This window comes from Lithobates pipiens, unplaced genomic scaffold (assembly GCF_037356315.1).
Source record: "Lithobates pipiens isolate NorthernLeopardFrog02 unplaced genomic scaffold, aLitPip1_a1.2 Scaffold_11, whole genome shotgun sequence".
NCBI classification, from domain to species: domain Eukaryota; kingdom Metazoa; phylum Chordata; class Amphibia; order Anura; family Ranidae; genus Lithobates; species Lithobates pipiens.
The window spans coordinates 21,462,429-21,487,569 of record NW_027507696.1 but is presented as its reverse complement, the minus strand read 5'-3'; the positions used below and the strand labels follow the sequence as shown (position 1 = coordinate 21,487,569).

At 47.7% G+C, this 25,141-nt stretch overlaps 1 protein-coding gene across 4 annotated transcripts in view; it reads right to left on the bottom strand.

Moving 5' to 3' along the window:
* Nucleotides 1-23,203, bottom strand: part of CDC42SE2 (CDC42 small effector 2) — a 160,544-nt gene extending 137,341 nt beyond the window's left edge. For all 4 annotated transcript variants that reach the window (XM_077469777.1, XM_077469769.1, XM_077469792.1 and 1 more), the window contains exon 1: nucleotides 22,930-23,203. The gene's annotated coding sequence lies outside the window, so the exon portion shown is untranslated. The remainder of the gene's footprint in view (nucleotides 1-22,929) is intronic.
* Between the last annotated feature and the right edge of the window lie 1,938 nt (nucleotides 23,204-25,141).

Genomic DNA, 25,141 nt, shown 5'->3' with positions numbered 1-25,141 from the left:
TTGACTTGAGTTTTGTTATGAATTTTATATGGGATTTTAGTGAATGGGCTTTCTTATACTAGGCAAAATGACATTGTTGAGGCCAATTTAAACAGATTCCAAAAATGATGATATACTTACAGTACAAACAGTATGGCACACACCTTGTCCATATTGTACAGTCACATTGGGACTGGCATGTAGGTGGTCATGTTCACATGGCATTTAATACATTCCACAGCTTCTGACACATTTATTATATTGTAGCTCTACATGCCAATAAACAGAACATCAATAGTAACACCCTATGACAACCCAACAAGTTCTGTTTACTTTTAAACACAAGGGCAATTATTAAGCTAGACAAATGCAGATGACTTGTTACGAGTATATGAGACATTTCTCAGGAAAACTAAAAAATTTTTATGATCAGTTTTATTATAGCTTTTTTTTTTGTTTGTTTTTTGCTTTCTATCCAGGCATTGTCTAAATAAAAGACCATCGCTAGTCAATAAGTCCAAAATTGTTTTTTTTTTTTTTTTAAAAACCTCCACTAATCTGTGTGGCTCATTTTAGTGGTGTACCGAAATAAAAATTCTGGATCGAAACCGAAATGGACAGTTTCTCTTTACAAATACATATTTTGTTTGTATTATATTCGACGTAATGTTTTTTTCATTTAAAAAAAAGAGCGCAAGAAAAATGCATCCCTTTAAATTCCATCAATGTCTTCACACTGGTCAGTTGTGATGTAACACACCTCCCCAATAAAAAGCATTAAAAACACAGCAAAAATGCATTAAAAAGGGACCAGTGTTACATTTAGAGTCGTGGTAGAATCCAGTGCGTTTTTTGGTGGCCATTATCGGCACCTTTTGTTCTATTGGCAAAATGCGGATAACCCTATTTTTGGCAAATAATGGTTTGCCAATATATCGGTGCATCCTTAGCTCATTTACACTTATCTGTGCGGGTGAGTCCGTACAACTCATACATTAACATTCACTTACATAGGCTGCCTGCACGCAGCTCAATGCTAGTACAAAAATATCAACATTTGGCTCTGCACGATGTAAGGGACTAAGCGCCAGTGTGAGCGAGCTCTAATGCTAATCATACAGAACAATTTTATATATGATCCTAATTAGAGTTACAGTCTAACTGAAAATACAATAGAAAGATCAAAAGGATCATTCGATGTACCACACGTGGGCACCTTTCACACGAAAGGTCTGATCAGGTCCGCCTGTCAGTTTTTCACCCCGATGGACTAACAGGTCTAAACGAACTTGTGTCCATTTTACAGCTGCCTACCTCTGATCCGACCTGCTAAAAATGGAGGGGGATCCGTCCTCCTCCATCTAGGCATGTGGCAAAGGAGAGTGGGCTCTGTCAGTGTCAGCTCCACAGAAACTGAGCAGACACGGACCGGTCATCTGCCCACTCTGCTCTGATCAGCAGACTGATCTAAGACATGCTATGTAATAATACACACTTACCTGCCTGCTCACAGATTTCTACTAAATGTACACTCAGCTGCGCATGTGTATTCCCAGCACACTCCAGCTGTGCCTGAATGACTGATTTCCGTGAGCATGCGCGGCATGACGTCATACCGTGCCAGCTGTTCGGCCAACAATTTTTTTATCCGGCTTCTTTAATTTTCAGATCGAAGGATGTTGGGTGGGAGATGCCAACACAGCAACTCATGGCTTGAATTCTAGTCGATTCATTAGGAACATATGTAATTTGCTCCATGTATGACCAGCTTCACCCTTGTTTGCATGCCAACTGTCTGTCACTTCTGGTCCCTGCACCACTCTGCAGGGTCTAAATCGAAATAACAAGCACTATAAAAATCGATGGAAATTTTCCAACTTCTCAGCACATGGCAGACAGTGTACCAGACAGCAGGGCGCTCAGTGGTAGGAGGCCAGGAGTTGCAGCAAAAGCAAAAAGACAAAAGCATAAGGAAAAGGTAGGGAAAAAAAAAAAAAAACATGACAATTGTTCATGGTTCATAGGGCTTTAACAAACATGTCATTCAGTTAGTTCTGCTTTAACATTAACTTTCCCTTAATCTCTTGCAAATTACATACTGTATCAGAAAAAGGCTATATTCGCCCTAGCGCCTATTTAAATGACACAGTGTCAGGAATCTGCTGATTCCTGTAGCGGTTTCAGCCACCTTTGAGCAGCTAGCTGCAGCCGCCGCTGACCGGTCATTGAAAGTGCCGCCAGCACTGATCACTGAAGGAAACCGCTGGATCTTCTGTCCGCATGGCCACAGATAGCTGTGGCCCCCACCGACCTGTCACTGAAATGTAAATGCTTGGTGTCCACAGCTAGCCGATCCCAGGCTGCTGTAACAGCTGCACAAATCAGCAGATTTCTGCCATTTTCATTCACACCAGCGCTGGTCACCCACCCAAATGTATCCTAAAGCCTTGAACACACAATCGGATTGTTGGCCAACAGAGCGTCAGACTTTTGTCAAAAGGTTGTGTGCCAGGAACTTGTCTTGCATACTGACGACACAAAATTGTTGGCCAACAAACATGAATGTAGTGAAGTACTACGTAGAATTTCAGCTCTTGAGCGCCTCCCTTTGGGCTCCTTCTGCTAATGTCGTGTTTGGGAAGCATTTTGTTTGACAGACTTGTGCACAGATGAGACGAAAATCTGACAACAAACTGTTGTCCACTGAAAATTTACTAGACTGCCATCCACCATTTGTTGGCGGAAAGTTGGACAACAATTGTCTGATGGAGTGTACCAACGGTCGGCTTTTAGGCCAATCGTCCATCATCACACAATCCCCTGCCAACAATTGGATCGTGTGTATGAGGCTTAAGACTTGTAATGCCAATCAACTTTTTTTTATTGCATAGTGCTGTAATCCTAACATGTTTAAAGTGGTTGTACACTTTAGGCCGCGTACACACGCGGGGACTGTTCGCCCAACTTTGTCCGTCAAACAGTTTCGGCAAACAGTCCGCTCAAAATTAGCATGGACGGACATGGCCACACACGACGGACGAACAGTTTGCTGAAACCGTGCGCGATGACGTGAACGGCACGTACGACGGGACGAAAAATACGACGTCCTATACACTGCATTATAACTTTCGGCGTGAAAATCCTTTCTGAGCATGCGCGCAACTTTGTTTGACGAACAAGCCTACACACGCGGGGACTGTCCGCTGAAACAAGGTTTCAGCGGACAGTTTTTCGGAATTTCCGAAAAACCTTGTTCAGCGGACTGTTCGCTGAAACTGTCCGCTGAAAGCCCACACACGAGCGGACTGTCCGCTGAAACTTGGTTTCAGCGGACAGTTTCGGCGAACAGTCCCCGCGTGTGTACGCGGCCTTAGTCTTTTACTTGTACCTATAGGCAAGTCTTATTATAGGCTTACCTATAGGTACTGTAAAACCCGGTTCACACAGGTGCGACCTGTCAGGCGACTTAGCTGCCTGACAAGTCGTGCTCCATTTTGTACAATGGGCCCATTCTAATAGGAGAGACTCAAGTCGCTCCGATTTAGAAAAAGGCTCCTGTACTACTTTGGGGCGACTTCAGAGTAGCTTGCATTGACTTCTATACAGAAGTCATTTTGCAAGTCGCGCTGTATGGGGCGGCTTCAGATTTGGGCGACTTTGGAACCACCCCCGTGTGAACTGGCTCTAAATATCTCCTAACGTGCACCGTTCAGGAGGTATTTACTACATATGCAGCCAATGACATCATCGGTGCATGCGCTCTGAAGGAACGGCCGCTTGTGCTGTAACTTTAGAATCCTGTGCCATAAACAGCTTGCGGCATGTGCGGGAGTGAAGTCATCGCGACTCCGGCAAGTTACACAGCTGGAATCCGCAGAACCGGCTATAGCAGGCAGCACCGATCGTTCTAGAAAAACAGGCTGGTTGTACACAAGCTGATCGTTAGTCGACTGATGTATAACCAGCCGGCCCATACATGGAGCGAATTTTAGCCAGTCCCTGAACTGGCTGAATTTCGAATTCATGTATAACCCGGCTTAAAGCTGGCTACACTCTAGAAGATTTTCGACTGGAAACTCGTACAAAAATGTCCAGTAAATTCAAGGGCTTGCCAAATGTTGTTCAAAAGCAGTTCAAAATACAGAACAAAACAAAACCACATTCGCAAGAAATATTCTACATTGACTTTCATCACTGTGGTTATAAACCAAAAAAAATAAAAAAATTGATCCCACTAACAATTAGAAAATCAAATGTTTTTAAAAATGACAATATTAACCTTAATCATCTAGTGTATAGCCAGCTTATTATGTAAGCTTGAGAATTACAGGAGACACCAGAAACTGCAAAGCTGCAGTGACTGAATAATGGCAATACGCACTTGCTGCAGGAGTATATAAATAACAAGAGTCCTATAAAAAGACTATAAAAAGCAAATAAGCAAGAAAGATAACAGATATACTGTATTCCAAGTGTACATGTAATGTGTTCATTCTGAATTTACTAAGCTTTTAAAGCAGCAGTTAAAAGGCACGTGTTAAAGTGAAACCACTTCATAGACAACTCTTTAATGAACTGAGAGCGTCCGATGCATGATCAGCAGAATTCATATCAGAGCATGCAATAATGCATTACTCCTTGTGTAACAGGCTCTTAAAAAGGCACGGACATCAGTTTGATCTCGGTGTTAAAAGTCAGCCTTAGTAAAATGAATAACACACACTGCATTTGAAAATCTTTACTCAATGTGTTTTTTTCTTCTGTAGTTGGTAAGTCGCATACTTACTGTCTTTTTAAACTCTACTTCATAGCAGAAAGTCCTCCCAGACTTCTCCCTTACCCTGCACTCGGTCATCCCCTAACCCCCCCCAACACTTTCCTTTCTCTATAGGAATGGAGAGCCACTTTTCATGGTTTCCATGTCACTTTAGTGATGCCTGAACTGAAAATACATTTCAGGTATATATAAATCAATTATTTAGCAAATAAACATGAAGGTCAGGGCAAGTGTCTCTCCTCCCCAGACTTTTTTTTATGACGTCTCTAGTCGACAGACTTTTGAGGGGAAGCCCCACACCGCCATGGCAAAAGACATGGGGGGGGGGGGGAGGGGTAGAAGGGAGAAGACCAGAGGAAGAAGACATGGGGGGGTAGAAGGGAGAAGACCAGAGGAAGAAGACATGGGGGGGTAGAAGGGAGAAGACCAGAGGAAGAAGACATGGGGGGTAGAAGGGAGAAGACCAGAGGAAGAAGACATGGGGGGGGGGGTTAGAAGGGAGAAGACCAGAGGAAGAAGACATGGGGGGGTAGAAGGGAGAAGACCAGAGGAAGAAGACATGGGGGGGGTTAGAAGGGAGAAGACCAGAGGAAGAAGACGGGGGGGGGGAGAAGACCAGAGGAAGAAGACGGGGGGGGGGGGAGAAGACCAGACCTGAGAAAGAAGGTGACATGGGATATTCTTCATTTTTAATAAAGGACCTGTCAAAAACAATCTCTAGTTTTTTGTAACACTACACTTCTTTTGTTTTTGGTTTCAATGTACCCCATACTCATTCAAATAGGGGTAGGGCTGAGGTGTCTGGTATGGTCTTGGGGGGAGGGGGGGCCACGCTGTTTTTTGTTTTATTTTGGCATGGGGTTCCCCTTCAAGATTCTCAGAGCACAAGTCAAATCAGTAAAGATTATGATCCGACTTGGATGTGACTTATATTCAAATCAATGGGATGAAGTGCCCAAGTTGGACCAAAGTATTGTAGGAAACTTTTTGAGCGTTAAACTGACAAAAGTCAGACCAGCTAAGACAGCTCTCATAGAGAACCATTGATTATGACATGTCATGCGACTTGTGCTCTCGAAGTCGGAGCGCATGTTGGACCAGTGTGAACCAGCCAACAGGCTTTAAAAGACCTTAAATCTCCAAGGCTTTATTCACTGACGTTTCGGTGGGTCACACCTTTATAAAAGGCATTTATTTATATTTCCAAGATTTTAATATTATATATTGGAGATGCACCAAAATTTCAGCGGCCAAAACATCATGGCCGAAAATAGTATTTTCGGCATTTTGCCAAGAAAGAAAAAAGGTGTTGATAGTGGGGCCAAAAACGCATGCGATTTTACCATGCTTATGGTGTCCTATGACTCAAAAACCACATCAAAAACCTAACACAGGTGCGTTATTGATGAGCTATTGCTGCGTTTTCAATGCATTTCAATGGGGAGGTGCGGTTTTTGTTTAACTGACCAAAAATGCAGCAAGCAAGATTTTTTTACACCACAACAGAAGTGCTGTCACATGGACTGGTGTGAAGACATACATAGAATTTAAAGGGGTGCATTTTTTTTAAGCTTTTCTTGTGCTAAAATGGTGCCCATAATAGGCGACGATAAATTCATATTTATTTACATTCGTGATATTACAGTTTAATACATTATATATAAAAAATGTAAAATTATATATATATATATATATATATATATATATATATATATATATATATATATATATATATATATATATATATATATATATATATATATATATATATATATATATATATATATCCCCCCTTTTCATTTTTACCTTATTACGTACAGTTGATGTATAGGAAATTCTGATTAGTACTATTTTCTAACTGCTGCCTATCCTACACCCCTCTATCTGCTATACTGGACAGCACAAATAGCATTATTTCATTGAAGGTTATCTTGAATACCCGAGCTGTTCCAGCTTACCAACCATTAAAAAAAATAAAAAATTATTTGATTGCTGTCACATTGGTAAAAATCATATGACATTTTTAAAAATTGCGCAGGCTGAAAATTGACAGATTTTGGATATTTTCAGTAGAAAACAGAGAAATCTTTCAGCTCTGAGCCAAGTTATAAGAATTGCCCTTTTTATGTATGCAGACACTATATGTCACCTCAGCTGTTATCTAAATAACCTAAGCGTGATAGGGAGATCACACTGCAATTGTTTTATTGCAGTCGTAGAGTGGCAACACTCAAAAGTGGGAGAACAAAGTACTCATTACATGTTAACATCTACTGTATATAATTAACCTATCAGCAGACGTGTAAAATGCCACTGGAAGGGCCCCACAAACCCATTGCACCTGCAATCTACAAAGACGCAATACAAGGGCCTGCACCGTCATATATATCTGTGCCCTGCAGTGACATGCAGCTAAATGCCTTGTGCTGCATTGGCATCCAATTCAAAATGAATGTGCTGCCCGAGGCTTTATTCACACCTGAGCATAGCAATTTACTGGCGTTTTTCAGGCTTTTTTAAAGAGCTTTTGCAGCATTTTAGAAGCGTATTACAAACATTTTACAGCTTTGGGTATTTTTGTTTAGCCAGTAGAAAGTACTAGGGGGAGGAGAGGGAGAGGAGAGGAAGAAGAAATTAGGGGTGGACTGGAGAGCTGCTGTTTGAGACGAAAACGAGCGACAAAACGTAAAGTGCTCAAGTCAGGCGTTTCTATTGAAGTCTATGGGGCCAAAAATGCTTGTAACCTGGAAAAAAAAAACTCATTTATTTTTTGAGTGACAGATGTTTTGCTTTAGGCGACAGAACGGTCAGATGTGAACATGGGCCATGGAAATGAATGGGATTTAGCTTGTTGAGCGTTTTGGAACTACAAGCTTCAAGGGAAAAAAAAAAACAAAAAAAAAAAAACACTACGTATGCATGTATGTTATATATATATATATATATATATATATATATATATATATATATATATATATAAAAATAAATAAAATAGAAGTAAAAAACTACTGGCACAGTCCACTCCTCATCACTGCCACATGATATTAAATAAAAAGTAGTGGTAATCAGTATCGGCGAGTACTTGAAAAAGAAAGTAATCGGTACTTGTATTAGATCTTAAAAAAGTGGCATCGGTGCAACCATAATCTATAGTAAGTTGGCATACCTCAACGTGAGCTAGCAAGCCCATGCTGGCACACTACATTGGTGCATCAGCTTGAAGTCCACAGTTGGAGTGCTCATCGTAGGATGACATTACAGCTCCTACTTAGGGAGTCGTTTGCAGACCACTGTTAGCATAGGACAGGGAAGTTGGGCTAAGCCTATTACTAGCAGGATCTCCAGGTTTAGAAAACAGAAAACGGAAAAAATGAAAACCCGCCGTACACATTACGATTTCAGGCTGAGCCCTACAGAGGGTGAACAAGGGAAATCATTTAATTCCCCTATTCCCAAAAAAAAAAAAAAAGCGTAGTAGAATCCCCATTTATTCTGACAGCCATAGCCATCTGAATACCTGAACAGTGACTGCATCCGATAGAATATAATCACGAATCAGCCAACAATAAATATTTAAATAGAAAATTGAAAGAGTCGGGTGGTGCCAGCAGAGCTATCTAGCCTTGTACCATCAGCCAAAAAAATAAAAAAAAGGAAGAATGCCAATAATGAAACTTTTGTAGCGCAAATTAATGTCTTATGCTTTTTTTTTTTTTTTTAGATGTAAATACATTTTGATGCACATACGACATGTCAAGTTATTGTCTCTGATAACACTTTTGATGCCAGTGTGCATATCCCATAAGTAAGTCCAGCCTTTTGGTCTTCCTGTACAATAACAAGTATAAAATCAATTTTCCCCATCGGTCTCAAAGTCATGCAATGTGATTTGCATTTACATAATAGCTAGTGAAATGTATGACTGAAAGGCACTGGCCATGGCTCTTCCCATTCCTGTCAAACCGCCATTCCGGGCTTCCCACAAAATAGCAACAGAAGGACTCCTGTGTGTACCACATACACTCAGAGACTGTGTTCAATAAAAGGGCCCTTCAACCATCCCACCAATCATAATGTAGCTTTCCAGTATCACATGATGCAATTATTTCCTACATTCCGAGGAATTACACACTAATAAACAAATGAAGACACGGAGACAACCCCCTTTAGCAAAAGGGAAATGCCAACTTCTCTATTACCAATGACAAGACAACTGTCCTCCGCCATGTTTATATACATTATTACTGAAATAGGAACTCCAGGCTAAAACGGTTTTATTACAGCCTGCTGTGTAGTACAAGTTCATTAGGTATATGTCATAAACATTTCAGCATCTATATTCTTTAGATTTTCATTCAGCCAGATACTATGGCTCACTCCATACTTCCAAAGCTATGCGAGCCGCAGAGTCATTTATCCACCATCCTCTCCCTCGTCCATTCACAGAACATGCATTTTGTAGAGAGTTCACAGAAAACAACAGGTGCTATAAATGGATGAGGGGAGAGAATGGCGGATGAATGACACTGAGGTTTTCCTGTATGTTGCAGCAGGCCAGAAATATAGCTGAACACAAAAATGTAAATGATAAGGAAGCTACAATGTCACTGCAAGTGGCATACGCCCATTTCGTGGTTACACAAAACTTTGTAAGACCAACTGTAAGCACAAAAAAAAAAAAAAAAGAAAGTAAAATCCTGCAGCAGTGGGCCCCCCCACGCTGAAAGGGTTAAATTCTCATTAAGTCTAGGGAATTGCAAAAGCAGCTGGATTGCTTACCAGACTTCTTGCTCCAGCAGGCTCCATCGATCTGTTTACGTTTCTGCATGCAGGACCCCCCTGCATGCAGTCACATGCTCACCCCCACCACATACAATACAGGGTTAATAGCCCAGCACTGTGCACAATGACACTGAGGCTCCAGCTACAGTCCTGAGTTTCAGAGAAAGAAGGAAAATGCCAGAGCATACTAGAGTATATGCATTTTTGCCATGTTTTTAGGGCATTTCCAGTGCATTTTCTGGGTACCTATTATCCAGCATGCACCTGCGAAACTTAGATATGTGGCCAAAAAAAAGAACGCACCAAAACACAACACAGGTGCATTTTTAATGCGTCTTTGTTGCATTTTTTGCGTCTTTTCTATTTGTTTCAATGGAATACCTAGTTTTTAGTGCGCTTTTGAAGACCACGCTAAGGATGTGGCATGCAGGACTTCTCAAAACTCACCGCAGCTGCAGCGCGGTGATGTGAAGACTCCCATAAGATTAAGCCAAATCGGCGGCTATTGCTGGCAATGGAACCGTCCAAACCGGTGCAGTGCCGACTTTGCGGCGCCGTATCGATTCCCAAAATTAGTTTCTGTACTACTTTTGGTGATTTCAACAGACATCTGTGCAGGAAACCGCTCAGATGTTTTTGAAATTGTTGGACTGACATGCAGGAATGAAATCCCGCTTCAATGTGAACCAGGGCTTAAAGAGATTGCATTTCTCTGGCGTTTTTAGCACAGTAAAATGCATAAGTGTGAAAGCAGCCTAAATAATACATGCAACCTTTCAGACCAGGGGTCTCCAACTTTTTTAAACAAAAGGGCCACTTTATTATCCTTCAGACTTTAGGGGGGGCCAAGCTGTGGCCAGTGGTTGTATAGCCAGGGTGTGCGTGTAGTGGGCTTCACGGTGTAAACAAGCCTTGTTAGGAATCAGTAAAGCCAGAATCTAAGACCCCTTTCACACTGGGGCACTTTTCAGGCGCTACAGCGCTAAAAATATTGCCTGGAAACAGCCGCTGCCGTCTCTCCAATGTGAAAGCCCAGAGGGCTTTCACACTGGAGCGGTGCACTGGCAGTCCTGCAAGCAGCATCTTTGGAGCGGAGAAGGAGCAGTGTGTATACACCGCTCCTGCCCATTGAAATCAATGGGGCAGTGCGGCTATACCACCGGCATAGCTTTGCGGTGATTTTAACCCTTTCTTTAAAAGTTAAAACTGCACCGCTATCGGCCGAATAGCGGTGCTAAAGCGACGGTAAAGCTGATGCCTGGGTGCTGGCAGTGTGAAAGGGGTCTAAATGAAGTAATAAAAAAGGATATTGGTTGAAATGTAACAATAAATCTCACAAACGTACAACAATTTCCCACATAGCTTAGCTCTATATCAGATTTTCAGCATCTTCAAAGTGTGTCTCAAAAGCAATATGGTGAGCCCCTTCCTGAAACATGCACCTGTGCTGCCTGGATCACACCCTTGTTTCCTACTAGCACTACTACCCTCCCTTCGCTACATGTCATCTGTCAGTATTTTCCTGTACTGTAACTGTGATCTGCATAACGCCACATAATATGCTTCAGTAGTAAAAGAATATGGCACATAAGCACATTAGAAGACAAAAATCAGCTAAAAGCTAGCAGGAAGAGAAGATGAAATGCTCTCGAAGCCACCAGCCCCAGCTTGTGTCTCCTACCTTCCCTCCTTCCCAGTGCGCAGCCTCCAGCATTTGACACTCCCTGGAGTGTCGGGTGCCTGTGTCCCCCATTGTGCCCTGTGGTTCAATCTCCCAACCCCCTGCCTAATCCTTTAGTGAAGCAGGAGTGGGAGGAAGGAACAATGGCACATAGTGGGGGGCAGGATTGGGTGGCATATGGAAGTGTTAGCAACCCTGTCAGGTTTTGGTTGCTGTCTTTCTGGGGAAATATGCTATCCCCATTTGTCCTGCTAACCATTGTCACTAGAAGCTGGCAGGGGTTGTATTGCTCCCCCTAAAAAATAAAAAATAGTTTTGCCTTTAGATAAAATTTAACTGAATTGTCAGTTCAATACAACAAACCCCTAATGGTAGTAGGAGCTGTGAATTAAAATTTAGACCAAGTAATCTTATACATATAGACATTTTAAGTGATTGTAAACTCTTACATATACCCAGCGAAGGGACTATCCTCAGTTGATAGACAAAGATTAAACAAATCCTCCTGCATAAGTTGTACCCGTTTACCTGCAGCCTTGTATTCTCTATATCTGTTAAAAATGCTGAATTGTTAAGCCCGTTTGAGCGTTCAGAAAAAAGGGGTGGAGAGCTAAAGGTTCACTCTGCAGAGCTCAGTGAGGAGAGCTCTGACAGCTGATTGAAGCGACACAGCACACAGGAACAGAGCTGAGGCTGTCAATCAGCTGCAGAGATATATATTATATATATACACACACACATATTATATATATATATATATATATATATATATATATATATATATATATATATATATATATATATATATATATATATATATATACATACATACATACATACACACACACACACACACACACACCTATTATATATTTATATTATATAATAAATATTATATTTTTTTTGTTTAGTAGCACTGCTGTCAACATTGGCACCGACATACTTGCCATCTATTGGACAGGCAATAGACAGAACAGGAGGCAAAGGGCACAGGCAGCAATAAAAAAGAAAGACATGTTCCAGTACAGAAAAGATTATAACCTGTTTCATATCCAATGTCGCTTTACTAAAGGCTCATTTACACTAACTTTGGTCTCTGGAGAGTGATCTGCACTCGGATTGCTCTTCAGAGTGCATTTTACAGGTGGTGAGAAGGCGCTGTATCTCCTCCTCATTGCCTGCTTTGACCCCTAGAACCCTATAATAGCACACCGAACAACATGCATTGCAGAGCTGCGCCAGCCACTTGATTAGGTTGTGTATGATGGCAATACCCTGGCAAAGGCAAGAGGGGATATAATTCCTGCCAAGGCTTGTGTACACCCCAGCCACTGCCTCTGCAGCTAAAGGTTTAGAGGCAGGTAAAAGTGCAGCTTAACAGCAGGATTTTACTGCTCCCAGACTGCTAGCGCAAATGAGCCCTTTAGGTGTCAGACAAGAAACAAACAGCGGGAATTAAGCCGTGCGAGTTCAGTGAACTCTCACAATTTCATTCCCGCATGTCAGTCCTGACTTCGGTGGCGATTTCAGAGACATCTGTCCGGGTTGCAGCACAGATGTCTATGGAAATCGCACCCCAAAGTGGCCAAATTTAGTACAGAAACTACTTTTGGGAATCGGACGGTGCCATTGTCGGCAATTGCCGCCGATTTGGCAATGCGATTTGACATGTCAAATCTCATGCCAAATAGCTCCAATGTGAACCAGGGCTATATGTGTTATAACAGAAGGTAAAAGGGGAACTGAAAGAGGGAGGCCGAGGAGAGACTAAGAACACTATAAAGGTGATAATATAATACAAACTACAGTGCTGGTATTATATATTATATATATATATATATGCGCGCGTACACATATATACATTTGTATTTGTATTTCCTCACTGTATATACACTATACAGTGAGGAAAATAGTATTTGAACTCCCCTCCCTTCATATTTTGTACGTTTGCCCACTTACAAAGAAATGAAGGGTCTACAATATTTATCACAGGTGTATTTTAAATGATAGAGACAGAATATCAACCAAATATCTGGAATAAAAACACGATACAAATATTATAAATTGAGTTGCAGGTCAGTGAGTAAAATAAGTATTTACCAACCAACAATAATTCTGGTTCCCACAGACTGGCTACAGTATGTGCTACACAGATTAGTTCTGTCAATTTAAGAAGGTGCTCCTGATGACAACTCGTTATGTGTATAAAGAACACCTGTCCACAGAATCTTTCTCCCCCATTCAAACCCACCATCATGGGCAAGACCAAAGAGCTGTCAAAGGACGTCAGGGACAAGATTGTAGACCTCCAACAAGGCTGGAATGGGCTAACAGACCAATAAGCAAGAAGCTTGGCAAGAAGGAGACCACTGTTGGAGAGATTATACGCAAATGAAAGAAATACAAAAATAACCATGAATTGTCCTCTGTTTGGAGCTCTATGCAGGATTTCGCAGGGTAAGGATGATCATGAGAAAAGTGAGGGATCAGTCCAGAACTACATGGGGGGGAGCTTGTGAATGGTCTCAAGGCAGTTGGGACTACAGTCACCAAACAAACCATTGGTAACACAATACGCCGCCATGGATTGAAATCCTGCTGCGCCCGCGAGGTCCCCCTCCTCAAGAAGGCACATATACAGCCATGCCAATGAACATCTAAATGATTCAGAGAAGGATTGGGAGAAAGTTCTGTGGTCAGAAAAAAACCAAAGTTGAGCTTTTGGCATTAACTCAACTCAGCGTTTGGGGGAAGAAAAACGCTGACTATGACCCCAAGAATACCATCCCAACAGTCAAGCACGAATGTGGAAACATTGTGCTTTGGGGCCGTTTCTCTGCTAATGGTAAAGGCCAACTTTGCCACATTGTGGGGCCATGTATTGTATCCAAATCTTGGATGAGAACCTTCTTCCCTCAGCCAGAACACTAAAGATGGGCCGTGGATGGGTCTTCCAGCATGACAATGACCCAAAACATACCTACCGCCAAGGCAGCAAAGGAGTGGCTCAAGAAAAAGCACATTAAGGTCATGGAGTGGCCTAACCAGTCTCCAGACCTAAAATCTATAGAAAAATGTATGGAGAGAGCTGAAACTTAAAGTTGCCAAGAAACCTTAAGGATTTTAGAGAAGATCTGTAAAGAAGAGCGAACCAAAATCCCTCCTGAGGTGTGTGCAAACCTGGTAACCAACTACAAGAAACCTCTTACCTCTGTACTTGCCAACAAGGGTTTTCTCCACCAAGTAAAAAAGCTGGCTATACACCTATAGATTATCTGCAGATTTTCTATGGTTAGATGGAAAAAGTGCAACAGATTTCTCCATGTTCACTAAACTGTGTGAATGGATTAATCTCCCACTTTTTCCATCTAACCATAGAAAATCTGCAGATAATCTATAGGTGTATGGCCAGCTTTAGTCATGTTTTTCTTGGGGATCAAATACTCAATGAACTGCAACTTCATTTGTATCCGGTGTGTTTTTTTTTGGGGGGGGGGGGATTTTTGGTTGATATTCTGTCTCTATCTTTTAAAGGGACATGAGCCCAGTTATTTTCTATGTTCCCTTATGCTGATCATGGTACATGGTGTGAATGACCCCAGTTATTTTCAATGTCTCCTTGTGCTGATCAAGGGACATGATTTGAAAGAGCTACATACATTCCTGAAATAATAACAAGCAGCCCAATGTGTATAGTTCCTCTGTAAATATCCACATTCACCCACCAATCCCAATCATCATACGTCTAGCACCTGTTCTATGGATATGGTTCTCTGCTCTATACCTGCCCACTACACCTTCTGCAAAGCTGCAGATCTGACCCGGGCAATAGAACCGCCCTACACAGACTACAGCTGTATACCATCAATGTATTACACTACACAACAGGCATGTTTATCTTTCATTATCTTTAATTAAAACAGTAAACTTGATGAACCAGAACTATAATTATGATCAGTTTCGTCCCACAATTCCTATACAATAAAAATAACTTTTAAAGAGATGTGAGAATAAAGAATTCAGCTATCAGTATTGTATAAATCATGCTGTAAAGCGCTGTGCAAACTATGTGCTATATAAATCCTATATAGTATTAATAAATAGAAAAAAATGATGATGCACCACGTCTTCCAGTATATCATCAGTGTGGAGTGTGGGATGTGTGTGCGGGGCCTGTCTTCCTAGCTGGGGAAGGTCCAGATGTCATCTACAACACACAGCTATTTACGGGAGAGAGATCCCGGTTATAGAACTCCCTAGGACAGGCTGTAGAGTAGATAGACATGCTGTGTATGTATAATGATGTGTATAGATGGTCATCCACCTTGTAATGTAGAAATGTCAGCAGGAGGATGGGCTTAGAAATCACCCCAGTATAGAGGGTGATGTGTACGCCACGATTGTCCCCCCCCCCAGTATAGTGGGTGATATGTACGCCACGATTGTCCCCCCCCCCCAGTATAGTGGGTGATGTGTACGCCACGATTGTCCCCCCCAGTATAGTGGGCGACGTGTCCTCCACGATTGTCCCCCCCCCCAGTATAGTGGGTGACGTGTCCTCCACGAATGTCTCCCCCCCCCCCCCCAGTATAGTGGGCGACGTGTCCTCCACGATTGTCTCCCCCCCCCCAGTATAGTGGGCGACGTGTCCTCCACGATTGTCTCCCCCCCCCCAGTATAGTGGGCGACGTGTCCTCCACGATTGTCTCCCCCCCCCCCAGTATAGTGGGCGACGTGTCCTCCACGATTGTCTCCCCCCCCCCCAGTATAGTGGGCGACGTGTCCTCCACGATTGTCTCCCCCCCCCCCAGTATAGTGGGCAACGTATCCTCCACGATTGTCTCCCCCCCCAGTATAGTGGGCGAAGTGTCCTCCACGATTGTCTCCCCCCCCAGTATAGTGGGCGAAGTGTCCTCCACGATTGTCTCCCCCCCCCCAGTATAGTGGGCGACGTGTCCTCCACGATTGTCCCCCCCCAGTATAGTGGGCGACGTGTCCTCCACGATTGTCCCCCCCCAGTATAGTGGGCGACGTGTCCTCCACGATTGTCTCCCCCCCCCCCCCCCAGTATAGTGGGCGACGTGTCCTCCACGATTGTCTCCCCCCCCCCCCCAGTATAGTGGGCGACGTGTCCTCCACGATTGTCTCCCCCCCCAGTATAGTGGGCGAAGCGTCCTCCACGATTGTCTCCCCCCCCAGTATAGTGGGCGACGTGTCCTCCACGATTGTCTCCCCCCCCCCAGTATAGTGGGCGACGTGTCCTCCACGATTGTCTCCCCCCCCCCAGTATAGTGGGCGACGTGTCCTCCACGATTGTCTCCCCCCCCCCCCCAGTATAGTGGGCGACGTGTCCTCCACGATTGTCTCCCCCCCCAGTATAGTGGGCGAAGTGTCCTCCACGATTGTCTCCCCCCCCCAGTATAGTGGGCGACGTGTCCTCCACGATTGTCTCCCCCCCCAGTATAGTGGGCGACGTGTCCTCCACGATTGTCTCCCCCCCCCCCAGTATAGTGGGCGACGTGTCCTCCACGATTGTCTCCCCCCCCCCCAGTATAGTGGGCGACGTGTCCTCCACGATTGTCTCCCCCCCCCCCAGTATAGTGGGCGACGTGTCCTCCACGATTGTCTCCCCCCCCCCCAGTATAGTGGGCGACGTGTCCTCCACGATTGTCTCCCCCCCCCCCCCAGTATAGTGGGCGACGTGTCCTCCACGATTGTCTCCCCCCCCCCCCCAGTATAGTGGGCGACGTGTCCTCCACGATTGTCTCCCCCCCCCCCCCAGTATAGTGGGCGACGTGTCCTCCACGATTGTCTCCCCCCCCCCCCCCCCCAGTATAGTGGGCGACGTGTCCTCCACGATTGTCTCCCCCCCCCCCACTATAGTGGGCGACGTGTCCTCCACGATTGTCTCCCCCCCCCCCAGTATAGTGGGCGACGTGTCCTCCACGATTGTCTCCCCCCCCCCAGTATAGTGGGCGACGTGTCCTCCACGATTGTCTCCCCCCCCGGTATAGTGGGCGACGTGTCCTCCACGATTGTGTCTCACCCCCCCCCCCCCCCCAGTATAGTGGGCGACGTGTCCTCCACGATTGTCTTCCCCCCCCCAGTATAGTGGGCGACGTGTCCTCCACGATTGTCCCCCCCCCACCAGTATAGTGGGCGACGTGTCCTCCACGATTGTCTCCCCCCCAGTATAGTGGGCGACGTGTCCTCCACGATTGTCTCCCCCCCCCCAGTATAGTGGGCGACGTGTCCTCCACGATTGTCTCCCCCCCCCCAGTATAGTGGGCGACGTGTCCTCCACGATTCTCTCCCCCCCCCCCCCCCCCAGTATAGTGGGCGACGTGTCCTCCACGATTGTCCCCCCCCCCCCAGTATAGTGGGCGATGTGTCCTTCACGATGGTCTCCGCCCCCACCAGTATAGTGGGCGATGTGTCCTTCACGATGGTCTCCCCCCCACCAGCATAGTGGGCGATGTGTCCTTCACGATGGTCTCCCCCCCACCAGCATAGTGGGCGATGTGTCCTTCACGATGGTCTCCGCCCCCAGCATAGTGGGCGATGTGTCCTCCACGATTGTCCCCCCCCCCAGTATAGTGGGCGATGTGTCTTCCACGATTGTCCCCCCCCCCCAGTATAGTGGGCGATGTGTCCTCCCCGATTGTCCCCCCCCAGTATAATGGGCGATGTGTCCTCCATGATTCCCCCCCCCCAGTATAGTGGGCAATGTGTCCTCCAGCATAATGGAGGATGTGTTCCCCACGATTGTCCCCCCCAGTAGCGGATGGTGGTGTCCCCCCCAGTATAGCGGATGGTGGTGTCCCCCCCAGTATAGCGGATGGTGGTGTCCCCCCCAGTATAGCGGATGGTGGTGTCCCCCCCAGTATAGTGGATGGTGGTGTCCCCCCCAGTATAGCGGATGGTGGTGTCCCCCCCAGTATAGCGGATGGTGGTGTCCCCCCCAGTATAGCGGATGGTGGTGTCCCCCCCAGTATAGCGGATGGTGGTGTCCCCCCCAGTATAGCGGATGGTGGTGTCCCCCCCAGTATAGCGGATGGTGGTGTCCCCCCCATGTTTGCCCCCCCAGTATAGCGGATGGTGGTGTCCCCCCCATGTTTGCCCCCCCAGTATAGCGGATGGTGGTGTCCCCCCCATGTTTGCCCCCCCAGTATAGCGGATGGTGGTGTCCCCCCAGTATAGCGGATGGTGGTGTCCCCCCAGTATAGCGGATGGTGGTGTCCCCCCCATGTTTGCCCCCCCAGTATAGCGGATGGTGGTGTCCCCCCCATGTTTGCCCCCCCAGTATAGCGGATGGTGGTGTCCCCCCCATGTTTGCCCCCCCAGTATAGCGGATGGTGGTGTCCCCCCATGTTTGCCCCCCCCCCAGTATAGCGGATGGTGGTGTCCCCCCATGTTTGCCCCCCCCAGTATAGCGGATGGTGGTGTCCCCCCATGTTTGCCCCCCCCCAGTATAGCGGATGGTGGTGTCCCCCCCATGTTTGCCCCCCCCCAGTATAGCGGATGGTGGTGTCCCCCCCATGTTTGCCCCCCCCCAGTATAGCGGATGGTGGTGTCCCCCCCATGTTTGCCCCCCCCCAGTATAGCGGATGGTGGTGTCCCCCCCATGTTTGCCCCCCCCAGTATAGCGGATGGTGGTGTCCCCCCCCATGTTTGCCCCCCCAGTATAGCGGATGGTGGTGTCCCCCCCATGTTTGCCCCCCCCCAGTATAGCGGATGGTGGTGTCCCCCCCATGTTTGCCCCCCCCAGTATAGCGGATGGTGGTGTCCCCCCCCCATGTTTGCCCCCCCCAGTATAGCAGATGGTGGTGTCCCCCCCATGTTTGCCCCCCCCAGTATAGCGGATGGTGGTGTCCCCCCCCATGTTTGCCCCCCCAGTATAGCGGATGGTGGTGTCCCCCCCATGTTTGCCCCCCCAGTATAGCGGATGGTGGTGTCCCCCCCATGTTTGCCCCCCCCCAGTATAGCGGATGGTGGTGTCCCCCCCATGTTTGCCCCCCCCAGTATAGCGGATGGTGGTGTCCCCCCCATGTTTGCCCCCCCCCCAGTATAGCGGATGGTGGTGCCCCCCCATGTTTGCCCCCCCCAGTATAGCGGATAGTGGTGTGTCCCCCATGTTTGCCCCCCCCAGTATAGCGGATGGTGGTGTCCCCCCCATGTTTGCCCCCCCAGTATAGCGGATGGTGGTGTCCCCCCCATGTTTGCCCCCCCAGTATAGCGGATGGTGGTGTCCCCCCCATGTTTGCCCCCCCCCAGTATAGCGGATGGTGGTGTCCCCCCCCCAGTATAGCGGATGGTGGTGTCCCCCCCCCAGTATAGTGGATGATGGTGTGTCCCCCCCCCAGTATAGTGGATGATGGTGTGTGTCCCCCCTCCAGTATAGTGGATGATGGTGTGTCCCCCCCCAGTATAGTGGATGATGGTGTGTCCCCCCCCAGTATAGTGGATGATGGTGTGTCCCCCCCCAGTATAGTGGATGATGGTGTGTCCCCCCCCAGTATAGTGGATGATGGTGTGTCCCCCCCCCCAGTATAGTGGATGATGGTGTGTCCCCCCCCCCAGTATAGTGGATGATGGTGTGTCCCCCCCCCCAGTATAGTGGATGATGGTGTGTCCCCCCCCCCCAGTATAGTGGATGATGGTGTGTCCCCCCCCAGTATAGTGGATGATGGTGTGTCCCCCCCCCCCAGTATAGTGGATGATGGTGTGTCCCCCCCCAGTATAGTGGATGATGGTGTGTCCCCCCCCAGTATAGTGGATGATGGTGTGTCCCCCCCCAGTATAGTGGATGATGGTGTGTCCCCCCCCAGTATAGTGGATGATGGTGTGTCCCCCCCCAGTATAGTGGATGATGGTGTGTCCCCCCCCCAGTATAGTGGATGATGGTGTGTCCCCCCCCCAGTATAGTGGATGATGGTGTGTCCCCCCCCCAGTATAGTGGATGATGGTGTGTCCCCCCCAGTATAGTGGATGATGGTGTGTCCCCCCCCCCAGTATAGTGGATGATGGTGTGTCCCCCCCCCCAGTATAGTGGATGATGGTGTGTCACCCCCCCAGTATAGTGGATGATGGTGTGTCACCCCCAGTATAGTGGATGATGGTGTGTCACCCCCCCAGTATAGTGGATGATGGTGTGCCCCCCCCCAGTATAGTGGATGATGGTGTGTCCCCCCCCCAGTATAGTGGATGATGGTGTGCCCCCCCCCCAGTATAGTGGATGATGGTGTGTCCCCCCCCCAGTATAGTGGATGATGGTGTGTCCCCCCCCAGTATAGTGGATGATGGTGTGTCCCCCCCCCCCCAGTATAGTGGATGATGGTGTGTCCCCCCCCCCCCAGTATAGTGGATGATGGTGTGTCCCCCCCCCCCCAGTATAGTGGATGATGGTGTGTCCCCCCCCAGTATAGTGGATGAAGGTGTGTCCCCCCCCCAGTATAGTGGATGAAGGTGTGTCCCCCCCCCCCAGTATAGTGGATGAAGGTGTGTCCCCCCCCCCCAGTATAGTGGATGATGGTGTGTCCCCCCCCCCAGTATAGTGGATGATGGTGTGTCCCCCCCCCCCCAGTATAGTGGATGATGGTGTGTCCCCCCCCCCAGTATAGTGGATGATGGTGTGTCCCCCCCCCCAGTATAGTGGATGATGGTGTGTCCCCCCCCCCCAGTATAGTGGATGATGGTGTGTCCCCCCCCAGTATAGTGGATGATGGTGTGTCCCCCCCCCCCAGTATAGTGGATGATGGTGTGTCCCCCCCCAGTATAGTGGATGATGGTGTGTCCCCCCCCAGTATAGTGGATGATGGTGTGTCCCCCCCCAGTATAGTGGATGATGGTGTGTCCCCCCCCAGTATAGTGGATGATGGTGTGTCCCCCCCCAGTATAGTGGATGATGGTGTGTCCCCCCCCCAGTATAGTGGATGATGGTGTGTCCCCCCCCCAGTATAGTGGATGATGGTGTGTCCCCCCCCCAGTATAGTGGATGATGGTGTGTCCCCCCCAGTATAGTGGATGATGGTGTGTCCCCCCCCCCCAGTATAGTGGATGATGGTGTGTCCCCCCCCCCAGTATAGTGGATGATGGTGTGTCACCCCCCCAGTATAGTGGATGATGGTGTGTCACCCCCAGTATAGTGGATGATGGTGTGTCACCCCCCCAGTATAGTGGATGATGGTGTGCCCCCCCCCCAGTATAGTGGATGATGGTGTGTCCCCCCCCAGTATAGTGGATGATGGTGTGCCCCCCCCCCAGTATAGTGGATGATGGTGTGTCCCCCCCCCAGTATAGTGGATGATGGTGTGTCCCCCCCCAGTATAGTGGATGATGGTGTGTCCCCCCCCCCCCAGTATAGTGGATGATGGTGTGTCCCCCCCCCCCCAGTATAGTGGATGATGGTGTGTCCCCCCCAGTATAGTGGATGAAGGTGTGTCCCCCCCCCAGTATAGTGGATGAAGGTGTGTCCCCCCCCCCAGTATAGTGGATGAAGGTGTGTCCCCCCCCCCCAGTATAGTGGATGATGGTGTGTCCCCCCCCCCCAGTATAGTGGATGATGGTGTGTCCCCCCCCCCCAGTATAGTGGATGATGGTGTGTCCCCCCCCCCCCAGTATAGTGGATGATGGTGTGTCCCCCCCCCCAGTATAGTGGATGATGGTGTGTCCCCCCCCCCAGTATAGTGGATGATGGTGTGTCCCCCCCCAGTATAGTGGATGATGGTGTGTCCCCCCCCCCAGTATAGTGGATGATGGTGTGTCCCCCCCCCCAGTATAGTGGATGATGGTGTGTCCCCCCCCCCCAGTATAGTGGATGATGGTGTGTCCCCCCCCCCCAGTATAGTGGATGATGGTGTGTCCCCCCCCCCAGTATAGTGGATGATGGTGTGTCCCCCCCCCAGTATAGTGGATGATGGTGTGTCCCCCCCCCAGTATAGTGGATGATGGTGTGTCCCCCCCCCCCAGTATAGTGGATGATGGTGTGTCCCCCCCCCCAGTATAGTGGATGATGGTGTGTCCCCCCCCCCAGTATAGTGGATGATGGTGTGTCCCCCCCCCCCCAGTATAGTGGATGATGGTGTGTCCCCCCCCCCCAGTATAGTGGATGATGGTGTGTGTCCCCCCCCAGTATAGTGGATGATGGTGTGTCCCCCCCCCCCAGTATAGTGGATGATGGTGTGTCCCCCCCCAGTATAGTGGATGATGGTGTCCCCCCCCCCCAGTATAGTGGATGATGGTGTCCCCCCCCCCCAGTATAGTGGATGATGGTGTCCCCCCCCCAGTATAGTGGATGATGGTGTCCCCCCCCAGTATAGTGGATGATGGTGTCCCCCCAGTATAGTGGATGATGGTGTCCCCCCAGTATAGTGGATGATGGTGTCCCCCCAGTATAGTGGATGATGGTGTCCCCCCAGTATAGTGGATGATGGTGTCCCCCCAGTATAGTGGATGATGGTGTCCCCCCAGTATAGTGGATGATGGTGTCCTCCATGATTGATGGGAATGTGCCGGGCGGTATGACAGGCAGAGCCGGGCTGTCATCAGTACATAGCGGTGATCAGTGATGGTGTGATGTGGGGGAAGTGATGATCCCAGGCAGGGATGTCCCCCCCATATAGATCAGTGCTGGCACATGGCTAACGGGCTCTGGCACTGATGAAGGGGGTGATGATAATGCCCCTCCCCGGACAGGTCCATATCTACTCACCGCTCCCCGATGGGTGATGAGATGTTGGGGATTCCCCGGTTCGATCCGTTCACAATGCCGCCCGCCCTGCTATCCAATGGCTGCACACAGCCCGGCACCGGCTTCACAGCGCCCAGGGAGGGAGGCGGGCAGAGAGCTGACACCGGCACCGCTCAGATCCCACACAGGGAGGGAGGAGGAGAGGAAGTGAAGATGGCTGCTACAGGCCGATTGAATGGCTGCAAATCTCCCCCTCCTCCCCTCCTCGGTGTGACTCAGTCTGTGATCACGGCTGCAGAGCGGGGAGGAGACAAAGACAGGCCGGGCTATGACAGCCCCGCTCTGCACTACACTCCGCCGCCACAGGTGGGCACAGGAGACACTCCTCACTGAGGACCACGCTGCATAGGACAGCCTGGGACCACATACTAGTCATAGGAATACCCGGGGAACATATACTATTCACAAAACTACCTGGGGACCATATACTATACACACAACTACCTGGGGACCACATACTATTGATACAACTACCTGGGGACCATATACTATTCACACAACTACCTGGGGACCATATACTATTCATAGGAATACCCGGGGACCATATACTATTCACAAAACTACCTGGGGACCATATACTATACACACAACTACCTGGGGACCACATACTATTCACACAACTACCTGGGGACCACATACTATTCATACAACTACCTGGGGACCATATACTATTCACACAACTACCTGGGGACCATATACTATTCATAGGAATACCTGGGGACCATATACCATACACACAACTACCTGGGGACCATATACTAGTCATACAACTACCTGGGAACCATATACTTTTCACATAACTACCTGGGGACCATATATTATTCACACAACGACCTCGGGATCACATACTATTTACACAACTACATGGGGACCATATACTATTCATAGGAATACCTGGGGACCATATACTATACACAAAACTACCTGGGGACCATATACTATTCACACAACTACCCGGGGACCACATACTATTCATACAACTGCCTGGGGACCATATACTTTTCACACAACTACCTGGGGACCATATATTATTCACACAACTACCTGGGGACCACATACTATTCACACAACTACCTGGGGACCACATACTATTCACACAACTACCTGGAGACCATATACTATTCATACAACTACATGGAGACAATATACTATTCATACAACTACCTGGAGACCATATACTATTCATACAACTACCTGGGGATCATATACTATTAAATCCAACTACCTGGGGACCACACACTTCCTAAAACTACCTGGGGACCACATACTATTCATAGAACTACCTGAAGACCATATACTATTCATACAACTACCTGGGGACCATATACTATTCATACAACTACCTGGGGACCATATACTATTCATACAACTACCTGGAGACCATATACTATTCATACAACTACCTGGAGACCATATACTATTCATACAACTACCTGGGGCCAATATACTATTCACACAACTACCTGGGGACCATATACTATTCACACAACTACCCGGGGACCACATACTATTCATACAACTACCTGAGGACCACATACAATTCATACAACTACCTGGGGACCACATACTATTCATACAACCACCTGGGGACCATATACTATTCACACAACTACCTGGAGACCACATACTATTCATACAACTACCTGGGGACCATATACTTTTCACACAACTACCTGGGGACCATATATTATTCACACAACTACCTGGGGACCACATACTATTCACACAACTACCCGGGGACCACATACTATTCACACAACTACCCGGGGACCACATACTATTCATACAACTACCTGAGGACCACATACAATTCATACAACTACCTGGGGACCACATACTATTCATACAACTACATGGGGGGCATATACCATTCATACAACTACCTGGGGACCATATACCATTCATACAACCACCTTGGGACCACACACTTCCTAAAACTACCTGGGGACCACATACTATTCATACAACTACCTGGGGACCACACACTTTGCAGTGGGACAGCCTGGGGACCACATACTATTCATACAACCAGGGCTCAAGTCCTGCGGGAACACATAGTGACGGAATTCCTGTACTTTTTCCACAACAAGAACTCAGTTCCCATTAGCAGCCATGTCTTGCAAGACTTTGAAGTATGTGAGTTGTGTGACAGGTGCTACACCAGCAGCTGCCG